Source organism: Protopterus annectens, chromosome 1.part0 (assembly GCF_019279795.1).
Source record: "Protopterus annectens isolate FY-2018-M chromosome 1.part0, PAN1.0, whole genome shotgun sequence".
Classification (NCBI taxonomy): domain Eukaryota; kingdom Metazoa; phylum Chordata; order Ceratodontiformes; family Protopteridae; genus Protopterus; species Protopterus annectens.
In genome coordinates, this window is record NC_056725.1 from 866,891,149 (window position 1) to 866,911,639 (window position 20,491).

Here is a 20,491-nt window from a genome sequence, read left to right on the forward strand (position 1 = left end):
GGGGTTATGTGTATACCTCTGGACTGTCAAGAGTGTGTCAGACTGTCCACATATATTGGCCATTATCTCTGCTGTAGTCCACAGGAGCATTAAGTGCTAACAGTGGTACTGTACTATGATGTCCTTACGATGTTTGTCAGTAGCCAATGGCGCACATGTTAAAAGCAGATATGACCTCCCACACACACCATGTCTGTGAAGACAATCCCTATTACAGTAGCAATACTCTACAAGTATACCTGCTATACATACCTGACATCCCCTTGCACTACGAAGTTGGGTCTACAGGGGCTGAGGTAGGGCTACACTCCATGTTCAGGACATATGGTGATGATATATGTACATATACTTATCCAGATATCTATATAGACATATAGATATACATATCGACATACATAGATGGATGTGTATATGTATATAGATATACAAATAAACTCCCAGATATATACATATACAGAGCAATATATGTCTACACATATACAGCTAGAGATACATATGCACATATACGTATTGATATCTATTTATATTTTGACAGTAGTAGGTATATCAGAATAGATATGTATGCACATATATTTATTGATATCTACATATATACCAACATAACTAGGCATATCTGTACACATAGGATGTGCATACATGTATAGCTACATATATCTGTATATACACATATGTATATGGGAGCGCTAATTCTGAAAGCCCAAAGTCCTGAAGGCCATCAGGGGTGAGCTGCCTTAAGGTATATGGATGTACATTACCGTACAATCCACCGTGGTTAAATGCAGGCCTACTGCCTCTTGCCATACAGACTATTCTGTTTGTCAGTGTGCTTGTGATGGTGTCAGTTGTGCCTTGTTCTGTAACAGTTACACCCTGTTGTGTCAGCTGAGGTCTTTACCCCCTAGGGATTGTATACAGGGTGTAGATAGAGGCTGCTGAACTATACACCTGCATTACTTACCACTGATTGTTTGGCATCCTGTGAGCCAGTCTGTCTTTACTATTGTACTACTTGATGGCCTTGGCCTGGACAGCAACATTTGTTAACTTTTCCAGACTACTATATTAGTATAACTGTTTCACAGTTGCATTACTCAGTTTATATGGATGTCTGTGTCTAAACAGCTATATGACATGGCATATACAACTGTAATAGTACACAAATAAAGCTTTCCCATTTATGCACACCTGTGTGTGGTGTTATATCTTTTGATATCTCTGTGGGTATATGTTGCAGGCAATGAATGTCATTTCTATGGGTGGCTCATACAGTCCAGTCGGTAAGGTGGTAACTGTAGGAATAGTGGCTGTTCCATATTGTGTGCATGTACTACATATGTAACTTACTGTAAATATCTATGCGTGTGTAGTTACATATATATCAATATATATATATGTATATATATATATATATATATATATATATATATATATATATATATATATATATATATATATATATATATATATATATATATATATATATATATATATATATATATATATATATATATATATATATATATATATAGATATATATATATATATATATATATATATATATATATATATATATATATATATATATATATATTATATGTGTCTGTGTATATGTATCCTAGGGATGCCCATGTCATGTCAGGTCCTGGTTATGGGATCTACAACACTTGGTAGTGTATTGCAGGGCGGACGTGTTTGGCTGTGGGGGGGTATACCTATTTGTTTTGTTTCGGGCCTCTGAACCCCATTAACGGTGCATGTGGACATATATGTTTTAGTTATTTTCCCATTGTTATCTACAGATGTATGTCCATATATACCTATATATATATATATATATATATATATATATATATATATATATATATCTGCATACATATATGTAACTATGTCCATATAAACCTACATAGATATATATCTGCTTACATAAATGTAACTTGCTGTGTATATTAAGGCATATAGGTGTAGACATATATATCTATAGATGTAGGCATTTGCATGTATATATGTTCATATATATTTCTATATATGTTTATATATATATATATATATATATATATATATATATATATATATATATATATATATATATATATGTTGTATCTGTTTAGATATTAATATATTTACACACATATACATCTAAATGTTGGAATACATTTTCTGTACTGTTGAATGACTGGGCTGGATGATATGTTTTTGAAAACATTAGGGTTATGTGTATCTGATATGGCTTAGTGTTAAATCACTTTGGCTATGGAGTGCAGCATCCTGGGTTTGAGCCATGCAGAGGCTGTTTATTTTGTTGCTTGGCAGAATACAGGCCGTTGGATACAGAGTGATTAAGGCACTTTAATGCAGTTGTAAGCGTGTTTGCGTGAATGTAAGCACTGCTAACTTCCGGTTATAGTTTGTTATACTCAGTTAGCTTCTAAATTGCTTAACCTGTGTAGGCAGAGCTTACCCCATGCAAACAGACTTAAACCTGTTTACTGCTGCATAAAAGTGCTTACTCCCACTTACCCCTGTGCTAATTTCTTTAAAAGAAAAGAAAGAGGGGTTGATACGAAAGTGATGAAAAGAGGGGCACAAAGAGGGAAAGACAGTAGGGAAAATAGCCAGGGATGTGCAGGAAGGGTGTAGGGAAGGTCCATAGCTGCCCATTTCATTTACAGCAACAGCTGTGCATATACACTGAATGTGGACGTAGATTTGAACACTCAAACCCCTGGGAGGGGGTGAGGACAAAAAAATAAGTTGTGATGCTAATTAGACCAGATTACATGTGTTCAGTGGACACGTGTGCTAAATGGACAGCTATGTATGGGGCGAGATTTTTTTGTGGGAATGGATTGCCCTTTTTTTTTCAGGTGAGAGTGGGATGCTGGGGAGGGGTAGTAAGTATATTTGGGGAGGTAGGTTGGGTAGGTCAGCAAACAAGACAAACAAGACGCATACAGGAGTGATATATGACACATGTGGGGGGTAAACACCTTAATGGGGAGGGGTGTTGGGAAATTGGAAGCCCACAAGCCCCCTAATGGAAACCGTGGGACTGAGGTCCCCACCCATGGACAGTCACCACTGCATCTTCACAGCCCCAAAGGTGGCTGTGCTGGGGGCTGAGTCGCAGAGCCAGGCTGACTCTCTAATCATGACATGCGGCCCTCAAGTTGGCGTAGAAGATCACCAAACTGCTGGTTGATCTTTCTACACACCACGACCCTGACCTAGCGATGGGTGACAGGTGCCTGTCTGCCCCCACTCCCGGGGGGTGAGTCCCATCCCTTGAGGTGGTTCCACCCAAAGGTGGTGCAGGACCAATGGGCAGGGAGGTCCTGGGTTGGGCCCCAGACATGCTGGTGCCCGGTGCCACAGCCAGCTGAGGTGGGACAGGTTGGTCCGCTGGGACCGGCCTTCCCAAGCGTGCTATAATGTTTAGATTTCATCATCATATGTTGGTTAGTAATAGACAATACATTCCAGGGTTGGGTATAACAGCATACATAGATATCCCCATTAACCCAGACACCAGATAGGAAACAGTTGCATAGCAAACAGAAGCAGAACACATGCATATATGGGACCACAGTGGTAATAAGAACAGCATGCAGGCACATTGATAGCACCATGCCACCAATGTTGGAATAATTCAATATAGCACATGCATGGGAACCATTAAAATATTTATCAAACAATTGGACATTATCAGAACATAGGTGTCATTACATACCAGTCGGGGTGGGTATGTTGATTATTGTTGGAGATATGGTTGATGAGAGAGAAAGATGTCAATTAACAACTAGTATATTCCTATAGTCCACATTACTTTCATAGTCAGTGCTGTTATATGTACCTTACAAGTCTTACTACACTACCCTATAGCCTTAGTTTGGTCAGTGATATGGCTGTCATCATCATTACACATGAACTGGTTTTATCTGCAGTATACACCTCTTAACTGGTATACCTGTGGAGGGAAAGTTTGTAAACACTAACTAACTGTTTCTACACATACTCTTAGATTCCAGGTTGATGTTGTGCACATAGCTATCCAACTCTTTATGCACTCAGGCCATGTGTTGACCACATGCTGGTGTGCTGGGACATATATAGAATAATGCCCCCTTCGACCTTTAGTGATCTGACACACTTATATACATGCTTTCCTACACAGTTATATTATGTAGCACAGTGTGGGTGACAGTAACCAGTGATACTTTACTATTCAGAGAAACTGCAGCACTCACAATTCCCTAAAATACCAGAGTGAACAGTACCAGTACAGGTTATAATGGTCTTTATTACTCAGTACAGTGTTCGTATCCATCGTACCTGTGGGAGCAATGTTTGTTAGCACTACCTGACTGTTGCTACACAAAGTTCCAGATTACACATTAGTATTATGTACATACATCTCACTCTGTTACTGTACACACTCTGGTCACAGCTCGACAACATGAGAGCATAGATAGGACATACTTGTAATATTACACTCCTAACAGTTTTGGGGGTTGCAACAGTAACAGGTGTGTTCTCATAGATGTTCAAAAATCACTTGTATACCCTGTTTTCTGGCTAAATATTTGAGATCCTCCCACAGGCTTACCAGGGGGAGAGGCAGCAGATATGGTCCCATATACTAGGCATTCTGGGATCATCTATACAGTTGTGGGGTATGATTCTTTATGCGGCCTAATTCCACTCCCAGGATTCAGACTATGGCTGTGTCTCTACAACTTAAACACTGTCCATCACAGTTGTGTCTGCTATATAGATATTGATGTATATCTCCTATCTGCTTTCTGCCTTATTAATCCCCTGTGCTTTTGCATTCTGACCTTGTATTACAACACTCTTATACAGATTTCCTAGACAGTTATATGTTGTAGGACAGTGTGGATGACAGTGATGTGTAATACCTCATTATTCAGAGCAAATGCAACAGTCGCAATGCCATACAATACCACTGTGAACAGTACCAGTACTGGGTATCATTCTTGTATTTCTGGGCACAGTGCTGGTATCTGACAGACATGTGGGAGGAATGTTTATTAGCACTACCTGAATTTTCCCACACACAGTACCAGATTCCACATTACTATTATGCACAAACATCTCACTTTGTTACTGTACACACTCTGTCCACAGCTTGACAGGTTGGGGTGTAAATGGGACATATGTGGTTTCTTAGTCACATAAGGTATTGGGGAGTTGCTAGTGTGCCAGCTTTGTTCTCATAGATGTGTGTCAATCAGTTGTATTTCCTGTTTGCTGCCTATACGTCTGGGACTATCCCACTGATTTCCCAGGGGGACAGATTGATAGGCAACAGATATGGGCCATTTTACTGGACATTCTGGACATATCTGTACAGTTGTAGGGTATGATTCTGTATGCAGACTACTACCACTGGCAGGATTCAAACTGTGGCTGTGTGTGCTAAAAAAGCAACAGTTCACATTTCAGTTGCATCTGGTATTTGTTTTTTGTTGTTTGCATTTTCACTGTTTGCTGTAGATGTGTCTCTCAGTTGTACTAAATGGCCTCTGGGGATTATACCTGTCATATACAGGCATTCCTACACATTCAATTTATGGTGCACAGTGTGGGTAACAGTGCTTAATACAACAGTACTATTATATGATTGCAAATCTACATTACCATATGATACCAGAATATACACATGCAGTCCAGCAGTTAGACCTGTTTTGTCAGGCTATTACATTTTTGTTGAAATACAAACAATATGAGACTCTTTCTGCCATATTCTCTAGTGTATGCAGTACTTGCCTTGAACAATAACAGGTTTTATACAGGCAATTAATTTACTAATACTTTTAGTTTTATTTCCTATGACAGTAAATGCATGAGTATTACTGACCTGCCTCACATCACAACCTCGCCAGGCGACTGATGTGGACCTCCTGGTTTGTGGCCCACTCCATTGCAGCTGTGGGGGACATAAGAGGAATATTTAGCCATTCCTATCCATGATATACCTGAGCTGGCAATTATTACACACATACTGGGGTGATACTTACACATGACTGGAACATCCTCTGCCGCTCTAGCCTCTTGGAGCCACTCCTCCAAGAGGTCTCCTTACACCGCTTCAGGTCAGCATAGTGGTGCCTGACCTGCTCACAAGTTCGGAGTATGCCAGTGGCACTGGTGAGGTCACAGGCGAGATGGTCCCAGGCCTCCACCTTATATTGGGAGCCCTAGTACTGGCCCTACAGCAGTCTCTCATCATGGTCTTTGACAAGGGGTCCTGCCATGAACTTGGACTCCTGGATGTACCAGCACTGTGCCCGAAAGTGCACACCTTCTCCCCTTACTGCCGTAGTGCCTGCAAGGGGAAGCTACAATCTGTTATGCGATGTATTCCAGTCTCTTGGGTTTAAATAGGGCCAATTTCCCACACTTTTCCATGACTGGTCGGCTTTGAGAAGGCTAAGTTAAAGGCAAACCTGCTTACCTAAGGTAGGCATTGTTTAAAGGGGTATACCACTTGGAACAATGAGGTAGCTGGCCTACACTTTGCTTACAGCTCCTAAGCTGGCCTGTACAATGCTTAGCATTGCTTACATTACACTTTGCATTATAATTCCTTTTTTTGGCATTGAGTTATTATTCATTGCACCTTATATGTATGCCTGGTATCCATGATATCAATGACAAATTGTGCTGTGATGTGATTTTATATATATATTTAACTTCAGCATTTGACAGGGTCATACAGAAAACACTGATCAATAAATTAGTACAACTAGGTATTGATGTACTGTTGATAAGATGGATAGCTGCATGGCTTACAAACAGGACATGGCAAGTATCATACACCAACTGGACAGGTGAAATCCTTGGTTACAGTCAAGGTGTCCCACAGGGCTCTGTACTAGGCCCTTACTTGTTTAGATTGTATCTTTCAGACCTTACTTTTTCATCTGAGGTGTTCTACAGTCTATATGCTGATGACCTGAAATTGGGTAAACTGATTACAAGTGTTACAGATAAGGCATGTCTGCAAAATAATTTGACTAAATTGACCATTTGGGCACAGGAAAATAATATGTTGATAAATACATCAAAAATTAAGCATATGAGATTTGGGAGACATAAACTGAAAGGTGAATATTTAATACAGCATACAGTGATTGAAATCCTGGGTATATGGGTAGATTCACTATGAATTTTTCTAATCATATCAACCAATTGGCTAACGATAGTTATAGAACTACAGGTTGTATAAAAAGATTTATAAAGTCTAGGAAATCAAACATAATGAAGTCATTGTTTGTTAGTTACATTAGACCCAAACTTGAGTATGGGATTACAATATGGAAACCCTATAGGAAACAAACATGAATAAACTGGAAAGTGTACAGCAGAAATATACTAAGGGCATCCATGGATGTGAAAATCTAAGTTATTATGAAAGACTAAAATATCTGAACTTGTACAGTGTCTCTTACAGATATTTAAGAGGAGATCTTATTGAGGTATATAGGGCATTTAGGGACAACTACCTCTGGGAATGTTTGGGGTTATCAAAAAGTACTACAGAATCATTAGATAACCTATGTAGAAGATTCTATAGGAATGAGAAGTGTACTAACTGGTTCTCTGACAGAGTAGCTGATGCTTGGAACAGACTACCAAATTACATTAAAGCAACTACTACTTTAGATATTTTTAAGAGCAGCCTGGACATCTATTATGGGAATGAGTGTTTTGGCATATTGGCAAGCTAGAAGGGCTTTAATGCCCGTGCTTGAAACACTGATATGTATGTATATATGTATGTATGATTAATGTGTACGTACACTCTATGGGGTTCTTGTGTTTTATTGGGGACTTCAACACACTATTGTAATTACACCTCACTTCTGGGCTTACTGCTGTACTCCAGTTCACATATTTATGTTATGTAGTGGGTTATGGAACATATCACTGTATACTGATACCGTTCACAGATTCAGTTTTGTTTTACTATGGTGAGGACTTGCTTGCTGATATCTAATTCTTCTGTACTTCTGTGATGGCTTTGTGGTTAACTACTGTGACTATGGTGTAGAGGGTCCTAGGTTCAAGACTTGCATGGCTATTTATTTTGGTGATGGGCAGAACAAGGGCCGTTGGATACAGAGTGAGTAAGGCATTTTTAATCATGTGTAAGTGGGTTTGCATGGGTTTGCACGATGGTAAGCACTGCTAACTTGCTGTTACATCTGCTTACAGAGAGTTAGCTTCTGAATTGCTTTACCAGTGTAGGCATTGCTTACCACCCTGCAAATGGGGTTAAACTTGCTTACTAGTGCGTAAATATGCTTACTACTGCTTAATGGTGCTTAAACCTGCTTACTAGTGCTTTATTCATTATGACACTGGCACCTCACATGTGCATTTACTGCAGTACTCCAGTTCATAAAAATATGTTATTTAGTTGATTTTGCAACACATATATTGATCATAATGTGCTTTGCCATGGAAAATGAAATGTGCTGCAGTGAGGCTTGAACCGGGAATGCCTGCTAGTAAGGCGAACGCACTGCCCACTACACTATTACCATGCTGCTTCATTTGCATATATCTTCCTTGTTATCCTCTTCAGCTATTTAAGCTGCATTAACCGTAGCTAAGCGATGGGCACACCCGCACACCTACGGTTAGCTTTAATGGGATTTAAAAAAATATAAAGTGTTTGTTCATTTTATTTATATATATTGTTGCTATTGTACAGAAGGGGGACAGTTGGTGGGGATATGCGGACACCAATGAGCGGTATCGCTCATTTCTTACCCCTTTCTGCATTTCTTCATTGCGGGTGCGTGTATATTCTGAGAACTCTGCTTTCAGACACGCCCCCTGCACTCTTACATGCTCCGTGTAAAACTAGGAGCTCAGGCAGTGTGCCTCATTACTATGCATGGTGCGTTGTTGTTCTGCTCCTAAACGGCCGCCTCTGTGCAGGACTAAGCTAGTCCTGCATGGAGGAATAGTAAATCCGGGGGTTAGTGTAGGCTTTATTGTCTCTCTTCATTCAACATTTATCTACTCATTTCTCCCTTATTCCCCCTTTGTGGAGATATCCATCCTAACCCAGATTCTTTTCATACACAAACAATCTCATCCCAAACCAAAAAAACTAAACTTAATAACAATTAACTTTGAAGCATCTGCAATAATATAGCCAATTTCCAAACCTGGACGGCACAACAACAAACTACCAATGTCTTAGTGGCCACAAAAACATGGTTTAAACAACATGTGAAGCACTCCAAAATGCATCTTCCCCTAGTCATAACATAACATAATCAGAGCTGATAGAACTTGCAAAAAAAGCTGGTGGAATTACCCTGTTTTACCCAAAGCATTTTAATTTCAGCACTTGTTCAAACCCTACCCCTACTTTCAGATGTGCTGAGCTACTTAGCACCGTCTTGAGAGTCGATAATAAAAAAGACTATCCCCAGGATTCATGAAGCTTGCGCCAGGTGCAGGCATAACGTCAGTGTTCTAACACCAAATATGGCCGCTGAGCGATTCAGGTACGAGCTGTTTCCATGTGCACTACCTGCATATGCTACGCCCGCACAACTCCTGGGCCCTGCATGCTAATTACCCTATGTGCAGCAGTGTAGCATGCAAATAAAGATATGTAGTGATCCAGGAAGTGGTGCAGGTGTAGTGTAAGCATGCAGAAATGTAAACCGTAGAAAACGGTTTACACTTTTGCAAACATAAAATCGGAACCATGACAGCCGACCAAACACGTATATTATTATTGTTAATACATAAATATATAGCCATTGGCATAAAAAAAATGCACAAAATATAAAAATTAACATTTAATATATATAGTCGCATTATCGCAACGTGGAAGCGCAGGGCAGCGGTGCGCAAAGGGGATCACAAGGAATATATAAAAATATAGAATAAAACTGCAATGAAACACATATCACGATTTCCCCATAATAGTCAGTGGCAGGCATGCTACGCCATACTATGGAGCAAGGGTTGCTAAAGGGCAGTGACAGTGTTATGCACAGTAGCTAGGAATTAGTAGGCAATGCCATGCAAATGAGAGGAGTAATAGTGAATCGCAGATTCCCCGCTGGTGTAAGGATGCACCTCACAGTGTAGCGTTATAACACCGAGGTATGCCCTTGAGATAAAGATGACATAAGAGAGGGGTGTGTAGCCATTGCTGTAAGCACATTGGAGCATTGCTAAACTGATTTGCCCCTAGCTAGGCGAACCTGCAGGATAGGGCTGTGTTGACTTGGCCATCGCTATGCTTAGCTGAGAGTACACAAGGTAACCGAGTATGCATGTGAACGGAGATGAAAACGTGCGTAAACCCAGAAAATGTGTTTGTGCGGCGTGCACTGCAGCTGAAACAGGATGTATATAGGAAAGAAATAAGGAAATGCTGCAGCAGGGAAAATGGAGTACAAATGTCTAATTAACACCTAGGAGCCTACAGTGGGCCATTGACAACAGCTAAGAAGGCTGCAAGCAGCTACCTGCAGAACAGGAAAGGGGAGGGGCTGTACTGCAATGAAAACAGTAAAGTGTTAAAGCAGAACAAAGCCGGTTTGCAGTATATCAGTTACAAGGCACATTTTGCCATGACTGGGTAGGGAAAGTACAAAACAAGAAAGACGTCAGGTGGATGCATGCCTGATAATGGGAGGGGATCCAGGTTTAAAAGTGAATTAAAGGGCAACAGATTAATCAAAGCAGGCAAGTAGATCTCCACAGTAAAGGCTCCACACTTCCAGTACTCATTGCAAAACTCGTAATTAAGAGACGCTGCAGCTGGAATAGCTCATACACACCCACTGACATCAGCAGCATCCATAGTACAATAGTATAAAGTGTGAAAGCATCTCACACACATTTGTGTATTCCCATACACTCTGCACCAGTGGTGTATACAGATGGGGAACTTTTAGTATGTACATAGGTTCATAGGTTCATAGGTTCATAGTAGGCTATCTGCCCTAGGGCATTTATAAGCCTAGCCAGAGTGTGTTTGGCTTTCACCACCCATTTTAAATTAATTTTGCTATGCCCTTTTTCGAGGTTAATATACTGTGTCTCTGTCTAACAGTGGCACAGAAGTGATACCCGGGGTAAACCTACGATCTCCCATAAACTCATCAAGATTCCTCTTGAAGAGAGTCAATGAGGGACTCTGCCTAACCTGGAGTGGGATTTTATTCCAGAGTGAAGGGAGCCTCTGGGTTATGAATCTGTCCCTCCAGCATGTCCTATTTATTTCAGTGCTGAGGTTCAAGTCTCTCGAGCGTGTAGCTCGATGGGATTTGGATTTTCTGAGGTGCAGCATGTCCATTAATTCTGGGTTGGACATGGCTTTAAATGTCAGGTACAGATCGCCTCTGAGCAGGCGGTATGCCATTGAGTTGAGCTGGAGTTTCTTTAACCGGGCAGTATATGGCATCTGTTTGAGCCCTTTGATCCTCTTGGTGAGGTACTTTTGGGGTCTTTCCAGTTGCTGCAGGTGTCTGGTAAGGTACATCCCAAGAGGGGCATTGTACTCAATTATGGGCCTGATGAGGGATGAGTAAAAAAGCACAATGACCTCCCCTAATCTAGATGTGAATCCCTTCATGATTAGGTGGGCTATATAAAATGTTTTTCTAACCACTTTGGCCACGTGGTTGTCAAGTGAGAGATTGCTATCAACTTGGGTCCCCAGGTCCCTAATTACTTCTTCTGTACTTAATGGATTACCACCTATGTGGTAATTTGTGGGCACTTTGTTTTTGCCAAAGGGGATGACTATACACTTTTTGGCATTTAGCTTGAGGCCATGGCTCTTGCACCAGTTGTCTGTTTCTATGAGGCCCTTTTGGAGGATGCTTGTGTCGGCTGGAGAGTCAATTATGGCGCCCAGTTTGCAGTCATCTGCGAACTTGGTCAGCCACAGTCCTTCCATGTTGGCCTGTTCCTCCGAGAAATATATACTAAACAAGAGGTCCCAGGACTGAGCCTTGTGGGACGCCACTTGTAACTGGTTTGGAGTCTGACATGGCTCCAGCAATTCTAACCATGTGGGTTCTGTCCTTGAGCCAGTTTGCAACCCATCTAGTGACATAGGGGTTTATATTTAAGCTGGTTAGCTTATCTATAATGCCCGAGTGGGGTATTGTATCGAAGGCTTTTGCGAGATCCAGGTAGGCTGTGTGGACCACCTTCCCCTTGTCAATGGCCTTGGTGACTGTTTCAAAGAAATCAACCAGGTTTAAGAGGCAGAATCTGCCCTTAACAAAGCCAAACTGGGTAGGATCCAGTGTCTGTAGGTCCCCAAATATCTTTATTTATGAGGTTCATGATGATCCTTTCCATAGCTTTGCAGACCAAGCTAGTCAGGCTTATGGGGCGATAGTTTCCAGGATCTGTTGAGGCACCACCTTTGTGGAGAGGGACCACTGTTGCTGTACGCCACTCTTTGGGTACATATCCTGTAGTAAGGCTGAGATTGAACAGTAGTTTTATGTTTGGGTTTAGCTCTTCTTGGAGTTCATGTAGGACACAGCCTGGGACACTGTCTGGTCCCATTGATGCTGTGTTTTTTTGCTTTGGAGAGGGAGGCTCTTACCTGAGCATCTGTGATGTCAGGGGGGCAGCACTCTGCTGGGATAGATATTCGCACTTTTGGTGTGGGGGGGGAGTTTGCGCTGAACCTGTCAGCTAGGATGTTGGCAATGTCTGTGGGTTCGATATATTTTTTGTCATTTTGGACTAATTCTGAGCATATCTGGGAATTCCCACCCAGGTTCCTAACATAACTAAAGAAAGCCTTGTGATTATCCTTAGTGTCCTGTGAAATTTTTCTCTGGCCGCCTTAGACGATTTTATGAGTGCCCGTAGTTTTTTGCTAATACTGATCAGAGATGCCTTCCCTTTTTGGGATTTTGCTCTATCATGTAGTAGCTTCCGCCTTCTATTGTATAGTTTGTTTATGGCTGGGGTCCACCAGACAGGACATCTGCCTTTGGAGGACTGGGTCTTGGTTTTATTTGGGATTGCATTATCCATGCATTCCTGAAGGTGTTCATAGAATGCGTTTATAAAGGATTTTGAGGTCTGGGCCTTTTTTTCCACAGGCTCGGTGGCTTTGAAGGATTCCACCTCGGTTTTGAGGAGTGTGAAATTTGCTTTAGAGAAGTTTTTCACTGTGGTTTTCTGGGCAGGGGGTGGGGTCGGGGTGTGAATATTTAGTGAGATTAGTTTATGGTCTGATCTTACCAATGAGGGATACACTTCTGGTCTGGAGCATAGAGTCCCCATGTTGGTGATGATCAGGTCCAGTATGTTTTCCCCTCTTGTGGGAGTGGTAACAAGTTGTTCCATAGCATTTGAGTTTATAAATTCTAGGAACCTTTGGGCTAGGGTGTTGGAGCTAGAGTAATGCTCCCAGTCTATGTTTGGGTAGTTGAAGTCGCCCAATATAATGGTGTTTTGGAGAGACCTTCATATTTTCCAGTGTTCTCAGGAAGGCTGAGTGGGGTTCCTGGGTTTGGGAGGGTGGTCTGTAGCAGGCTATAAACTGGAAGGCAGTTTTACCCACTGTTAGTTGCACATGGATAGTCTCTGATGCTTCATGCTGTGCCACCAACCTGGAGGTGTGGGTATCTTTGACGAATATTGATACTCCCCCTCCTTTTGTGGTTCGGTCCAAGTTTTGGGGTCGAAATGCATGGTATAATGTATAACCTGGTAGTGCTGGGGTGCTCTCAGGAGCCTTGAACCAGGTTTCTGTTACTGCACAGATATCGATGTTCTCCATGCTAAGGAGAGTTTTGAGTGCATGCATCTTGAGGTTTAGACATGTTAGGGGCTGTCATAGCTTTGATCCATCAGCATGTATTGGAGACTGAAGGTAGTGTGGAGGATGATGCACACGACCACCTCAGGCACCAGAGGAAGAGGACAGTGTTCAGACCCAGGCTAACCTACCAGGGGCTACATGATCTGGAGATAGTAGAGTGTTACAGGGTGGACAGGGACATCCTACAGCAACTTGTGGAGCTGTGCCGGCCACGCCTCAGAGCCAGAACAAACAGAGGGGAACCCATCCCAGTGAATACGAAGGTATGTGTAAGCCTGAGAATACTAGCTACTGGTATCTTTCAAAGACCAACTGGGGATATCATGGGGATCTCACAGGCATCAGCATCCAGGGTACTACACCAGTTCCTGGATGCCATGTTAGCACATGTCAATGAGCACATATACTTCCCCTGAATGCAGGAGGAGTTGGCCATCAAAATGCATCTCTTCGACCATGTGGCAGAATACCCAGTGGTACTGGGTGCAATAGACTGCATGCACATACACATCAATTCACCACCTGGTGAGCAGTGTAGGCACTACATAAACTGCAAGGGATACCCCTCCATCAACTGCCAGGTTGTGTGCAATTCCCAGGGCATTATCATGGATGTGTGTGCTGGCAGCCCTGGAAGCTATCACGACTCCCATGTCTGGCATGCCTCACAGCTGTATGAGTTATTTTCCAGGGGGAACATCCCAAATTGCCACCTGGTGGGGGATGCTGGCTATGCACTGGAACCATGGATGATGACTTCCATCAGAAATGTACACACACCCATGCAGGAATGCTATAATGAGGCACACGCACAAACCAGAATCTTCATAGAGCGTGTGTTTGGGATGCTGAAATTATGGTTCTTTTGCTTGGGAATATCTGGTGGAGCCTTGCAGTACTCTCCAGGCACCTGTGACCACATCTTCATAGTGTGTGCCATGCTACACAATATGGTCCTGTGGAAACAGCTGCAGCAGGGACAGAATGGTGAAGGCCCTCACAGCTCACCACCATTGCCAAGGACCCCACAGGTACAGAGGTACTCAGACCACGAACACCCTGAACCAGCCCCAGTAGACAGACAGAGGTGTGCCCAGTACACTAATGCCTTGGCAAAGAGGGAACGTATAGCCCACACACTGACAGTGTAGGCACCTAGGGACTGACACCTTTCTCCACCTGCACACACAGTAAAAATGGATGGCACACACACACAAGACTACCTGTAAATTGCCATGTATAGGCAGTCTACTGTGTGCATCCAACATAGGCACCCCTCAACTATTGCACACACAACTGCCATTGGCACAAGGTAAGTCAACACCTGAACAGAAAATTAAGCTATCAGCATATGCAGATACTGTATGTATAGATTCATAGGTAGGTACTTGGCCAACTGCCAGAGGCTGTTCATAGACCCAGCCAAAATGTGTCAGCTTTTGCCACCCCATTGATTCATTAACTGTCTCTCTGTGAAGCACAGCCAATGGCGGGATCCCTGGGGTGCATCTACTGTTCCCCATCCACTCTTCAAGGTTTCTCTTGCAGAGTGTTAGTGAGGGGCTCTGTATAATGTAGTTAGGGATGTTGTTCCAAAGTATGGGGAGTGTCTGTGACAGGAATCTGTCCCTCCAGCATCTTCCAGTTATTGTTGTGGCAAGGTTCAGCTCACTACAGTGTGTGGCTCACTGTAACATGGATTCCCATTGGTGGAGCATATCCACTGAGCCTGAGTTTGGCATGGCTGTGTTGGCCAGTGGGGATCATCTCTGGGCAAACGAGATGCCACTGAGTAAAGAAGGAGTTTATTCAGACTGGCTGCATAGGCCATATGTTGGAGGCCAGTGTTCCCCTTGGTGAGGTACATTCATGGATCTCCCAGCTGTTGAAAGTGTTTCTGAGGTACATCCCAAATGGGATATTATACCCTATTATGGGACTGAAGAGTGATGAGTAAAGGGGCACTATAACCCCAGTATGTCTAGATGGGAATCCTTTAGTAATCAGATGGCCTACATAGAAGGATGTCCTAACTACTGTGGATATATGATTGTCAAAGGGGAGATCACTATCTACCTTAGTCCCCAGATACCCCATTACCTCGTCCGTATTAAAGTGGCTGCCACTTATGTGTTAATATGTGGGTGCTTAATATTCCACAATGGAATGACCATGCAGTTAGTGGCACTTGGCTGGAGGCCATGATATTGACACCCTGTGACGTTCTCTGTGAGGGCACTTGAGGGATGTCTGTGTCAGCTGGATTATCAGTCATGGCTCTCAGTTCGCAGTCATTGCCAAACATGGTCTGCCGTAGTTCACCTGTGTTTGGCTGTACCTCTGAGAAGTATATGCCAAACAGTAGGGCTCCCAGGACTGAGTCCTGTGGGACACCAGTCATGACTGGTCAAGAGTTGGACCTTGAGACCGCTAGTTGTACCATGTGGGTTCTCTGTGTAAGCCTATTGGCAACCCAACCTGTAATGTATGGGTGTATGTACAGGGTGGTGTGTTTATCAGTAATACCTGAGTGATGCATGGTGTCAAAAGCCTTTGTGAGGTCCAGGTAGTATGTGTGAACCACCTCTCCAGTCATCTAATGTCTTGGTGACTGTATGTAAGATGTCAAACAAGTTCAGGAGGCATGAACTGCACTCAACCAAGCTGACCTGGGTTGGGTCACGTGTTCGGTGGTTACCAATGTCTTTGTTAATGAGTGCCATGAGGATGCAATCCATACCATTGCAGACCAGGCTAGTCAGGCTTATGGGGTGGTAATTACCATGGTCAGTTGTGATTCCACCTTGATGGAGTGGAATAACCGTTGCCACGTGCCACTGTATGGGCATGTACCCTGTGGAGAGGCTGAGGTTGGAAAGCTTGATTAGTCTGGGGTCAGGCTGTCTTGTACAGTTTGCAAGATGCAATCTGGGACAACATCTGCTTCCATTGACGCTGTGTGCTGCTGTTAGAGAGGGCCATTTCCACCTATGTGTCTCTGACGTGTGGGATACTGTACCTTTTGGGTAGTGTTGTGGGCTCTTTAGGGTGTAGAGTATGCACTGAATGTATCTGCAAGGATGTTGGCGATATCAGTAGGGTCAGCATATTTTGTGCTATATTTCACCGGCACAGTGCAAATCTGTGTGTCACCACTTAGATCCTTGACATAGCCAAAGAAGGCTTTGTGGTTATCTTTCGAATCCTTGCATATTCTCCTGCTGATGTTAGCCTTGGATGATGTCATGAGGGACTTACGTATCATACTAATAGTGGTCACGGATGTCTGCCCTTCGTGGGATTCGCTGTTTGTCTGGAACACTGTCCTACTTCTGTAGTATAACCTGTTTATTGCAGAGGTCCACCAGACTGGTGTCCTTGTCTAGGAGGAGTGAGTCTATATAATATAATACATAATACTGCTTTCTCATCAGATAAGAAGCCTCCAGTTACATTCTACATTCAGACCCTGAGGAAATAAAGTGTCATATTTCAAAATGAAAATACTTTCTTTATATAACAACTTCTTTTATACAAATCATCAGAAAATACACCCTTCATAATATGTTCTAAGATAGTGGCTTATAGCCCATTTGTATTAGAATTGTGAACCAGCATAAAATGTTTGGCAACAGGGCTATCTTCTTTATTATTTATGATATTCCTGACATGCTCCTGCAGTCTAGTTTTAGGAAGTTTAAAACTAGACTGCAGGAGCATGTCAGGAATATCATAAATAATAAAGAAGATAGCCCTGTTGCCAAACATTTTATGCTGGTTCACAATTCTAATCCAAATGGGCTACAAGCCACTATCTTTGAACATATTATGAAGGGTGTATTTTCTGATGATTTGTATAAAAGAAGTTGTTATATAAAGAAAGTATTTTCATTTTGAAATATGACACTTTATTTCCTCAGGGTCTGAATGTAGAATGTAACTGGAGGCTTCTTAACTGATGAGAAAGCAGTATTAAGTATTTGTTAATGTTTATTGATTAACTGGTTTAGGCTAATTGTTTAATTGTTAGATGTATTAGGGTATATAAACTGTGTAAGTTATGTGATGTTTTATACTCCTTGAAGGCGGTTGCCGAAGCGCTAGAGGTACAATAAACTGACGTTTTAAGTGGATTCTTCATCTGTGGTCTTCAGTTTTATCTTTCTTTTTGGTTCGTGTAGTGTTTGGTTTGCATTTGTAAATCTGTCTGTATCTTGATCAGTGTTTCCCCTTAGCATGGGGGCTGTGAAACCCCCTACTCCTGTCACTAGTAGTGTAAATTTTGCTGTAGGAAAGGTATACACTGTGGTATCTGTGGGTGGGGGAGATGCTTGTGTGAGGAAACAGTGAATAGTTCATGGTCAGATCTAAACAGTGACCAGTTAACCTCCGCTGTGGTGCACCTGTTGCCCATGTTGGTGATGACCACTTCTAGTATGTTTCCACACCTCATTAGGGAGGTTACCACCTGATACAGGGCATATAAGGTGATAAATTCCAGAAAGCACTGGGCCTGAAAGTGAGTACTGGAGTAAGTTTCCCAGCTAATGGTATGGTAGTTAACATTGACCAATGCCAGGCTGTGTGTTAGGAATTTCATGTTCTCCACTGCCTCCAGGTAGGTGGAGTGGTGATCCTGGGTCATGGAGGGTGATCCATAGCAGGCCACAGTTTACATAGCAGTTGTGTCTGATGTTAGCTGCACATGGATGATCTCAGAGGTATCATGCTGCCCCACTAACATGGAGGTGTAGGTATCCCTGATGAATATGGATACAGCCCCTCCATGTTTGTGTCAGTCCATGTTATGTGGCTGAAATGTGTTCTATGGGTTGTAGTCTGGTAGTGTTGGTGTGCTCTCAGGAGCCTTAAGACAGATCTCAGTTACTGCACAGATGTTTATGTTGTCTATCCTGAGGAGTGCTGTGAGTGCATGCATGTTGTGATCACAACCCCTGGTGTTGAGTAGCATAACCCCCATTGAATCTGCTATTGTGCCATTTATGGAGCTGGTATTCACCTTCGAGACTCCCCTAAATAAGGCACCATGGGGGCACCAATACCCCTGGCCAGTATTCCAAAACCTAAAGCTGACACATAGGCCGGTATGGTATTGTTGCATGCATGTTCCCCATCTGCGCTTTTTTTCATCTCTCCTGTAGATAACCTACTGGTAAGCAATAGAAAGCCTTAAACTTATACAAGTCTTTTAGCTTTCCAAGATAGGCTTTTGGAGTGACTAAGTATCAGTGTTCTGTATGTTCTTGCTGTACTTAACTGTTTCCTGACTACATGGTGATTTCTCACTGTATATTTTGATCTGAAGGTCTGTTTATTCACATATTATGGCTGTGATGGCCTGCAATTTAGAGGTTCACGGATAGCCTACTACCTATCTGCCCAAGGGCAATTAGAAGCATAGCTATAGTGTGTTGGCTTTCTCCGCACCATTGATGAAGTAACTGAGCCTCTGTCAAGCATAGCCAATGAAGCAATTCCAGGCAAAGTTGCTGGAAGTTGTTGAAGACTGGGGTTGTGGAGGGTGATAGGGGCACTTAGTGATCTAAAGAGGGCATGTTAATGTGACAATTCAACACCATTCAATTGGTCTTGCAGCTATCAAACTGGACAGGCTCCCCCACCCCCTGGCTGTATGGTTCTGGGACACATGATCCCAGGGGTGTATATTCTGTTACTCATTCACACAAAAAGGTTTCCCTTGAAGTGTGTCAGTGAGGGCTATGCCTAATGTAGTTAGGAATGTAATGTATTGTCTCACAGTACATTTGTTATATGTTGTTATTTCAAGAGTACGCGAAGCTCAGTGAGTTTGGGGGCCTCCACTCTTTGCTTAGCCTAGCTTACACATAGAAATCATCTAAAAAGGAAATAGGCGGAAACAACGTTAATGTCAACAGTGTAATGGTTACAGCATCTGCATAGTATCTGTACATTCGAGGTTCCAATCCCACTAAAGGCAGGGATGTTTATCATGTTCAAAAGTATACCTTAACCACAGCTTGCTTATATATAGGTAGTAATCATCTGTGTAATAAACATTCGAAACACCCATATAAACCCATGTGTGCTGGAGAGTGCAGTCAACAGAGAATGTAATGTTATGTCAGCACATAGTGAGATGTTACGTCACTGACATGTATATATCCTGAGTAGTTAGTGGATGTGGCCATGTTTGCATGCACAGGTTATACATTACAAAGTTTAACTGTGTTTAACCGCTGCTATAATGTCTCACAAACACTTTTAAACATGCTTACAACTGCTTAAATGAGCCTTATTCTGGAGTAAAAAACATTTGTAAAGCATTGCAGGTGTTGAACCCTGGACCATGAACACTATATTCATGGGACTTACCACTAAGCCATCTGAGATGTATACATGTCTCATGGTCTTGAGACTACACCTTATACCATATGCATTTCACTGTAATGATCACAAATGGGGCAGTTACTTTGTGTACATATGTACAGCACATTGTAATGTACTGTAGTTTGTGAACCAACACATTCCAGTCTACATATGTATTACTGTTACAAATTAATACGGAATATATATATATATATATATATATATATATATATATATATATATATATATACATGTCAGTGA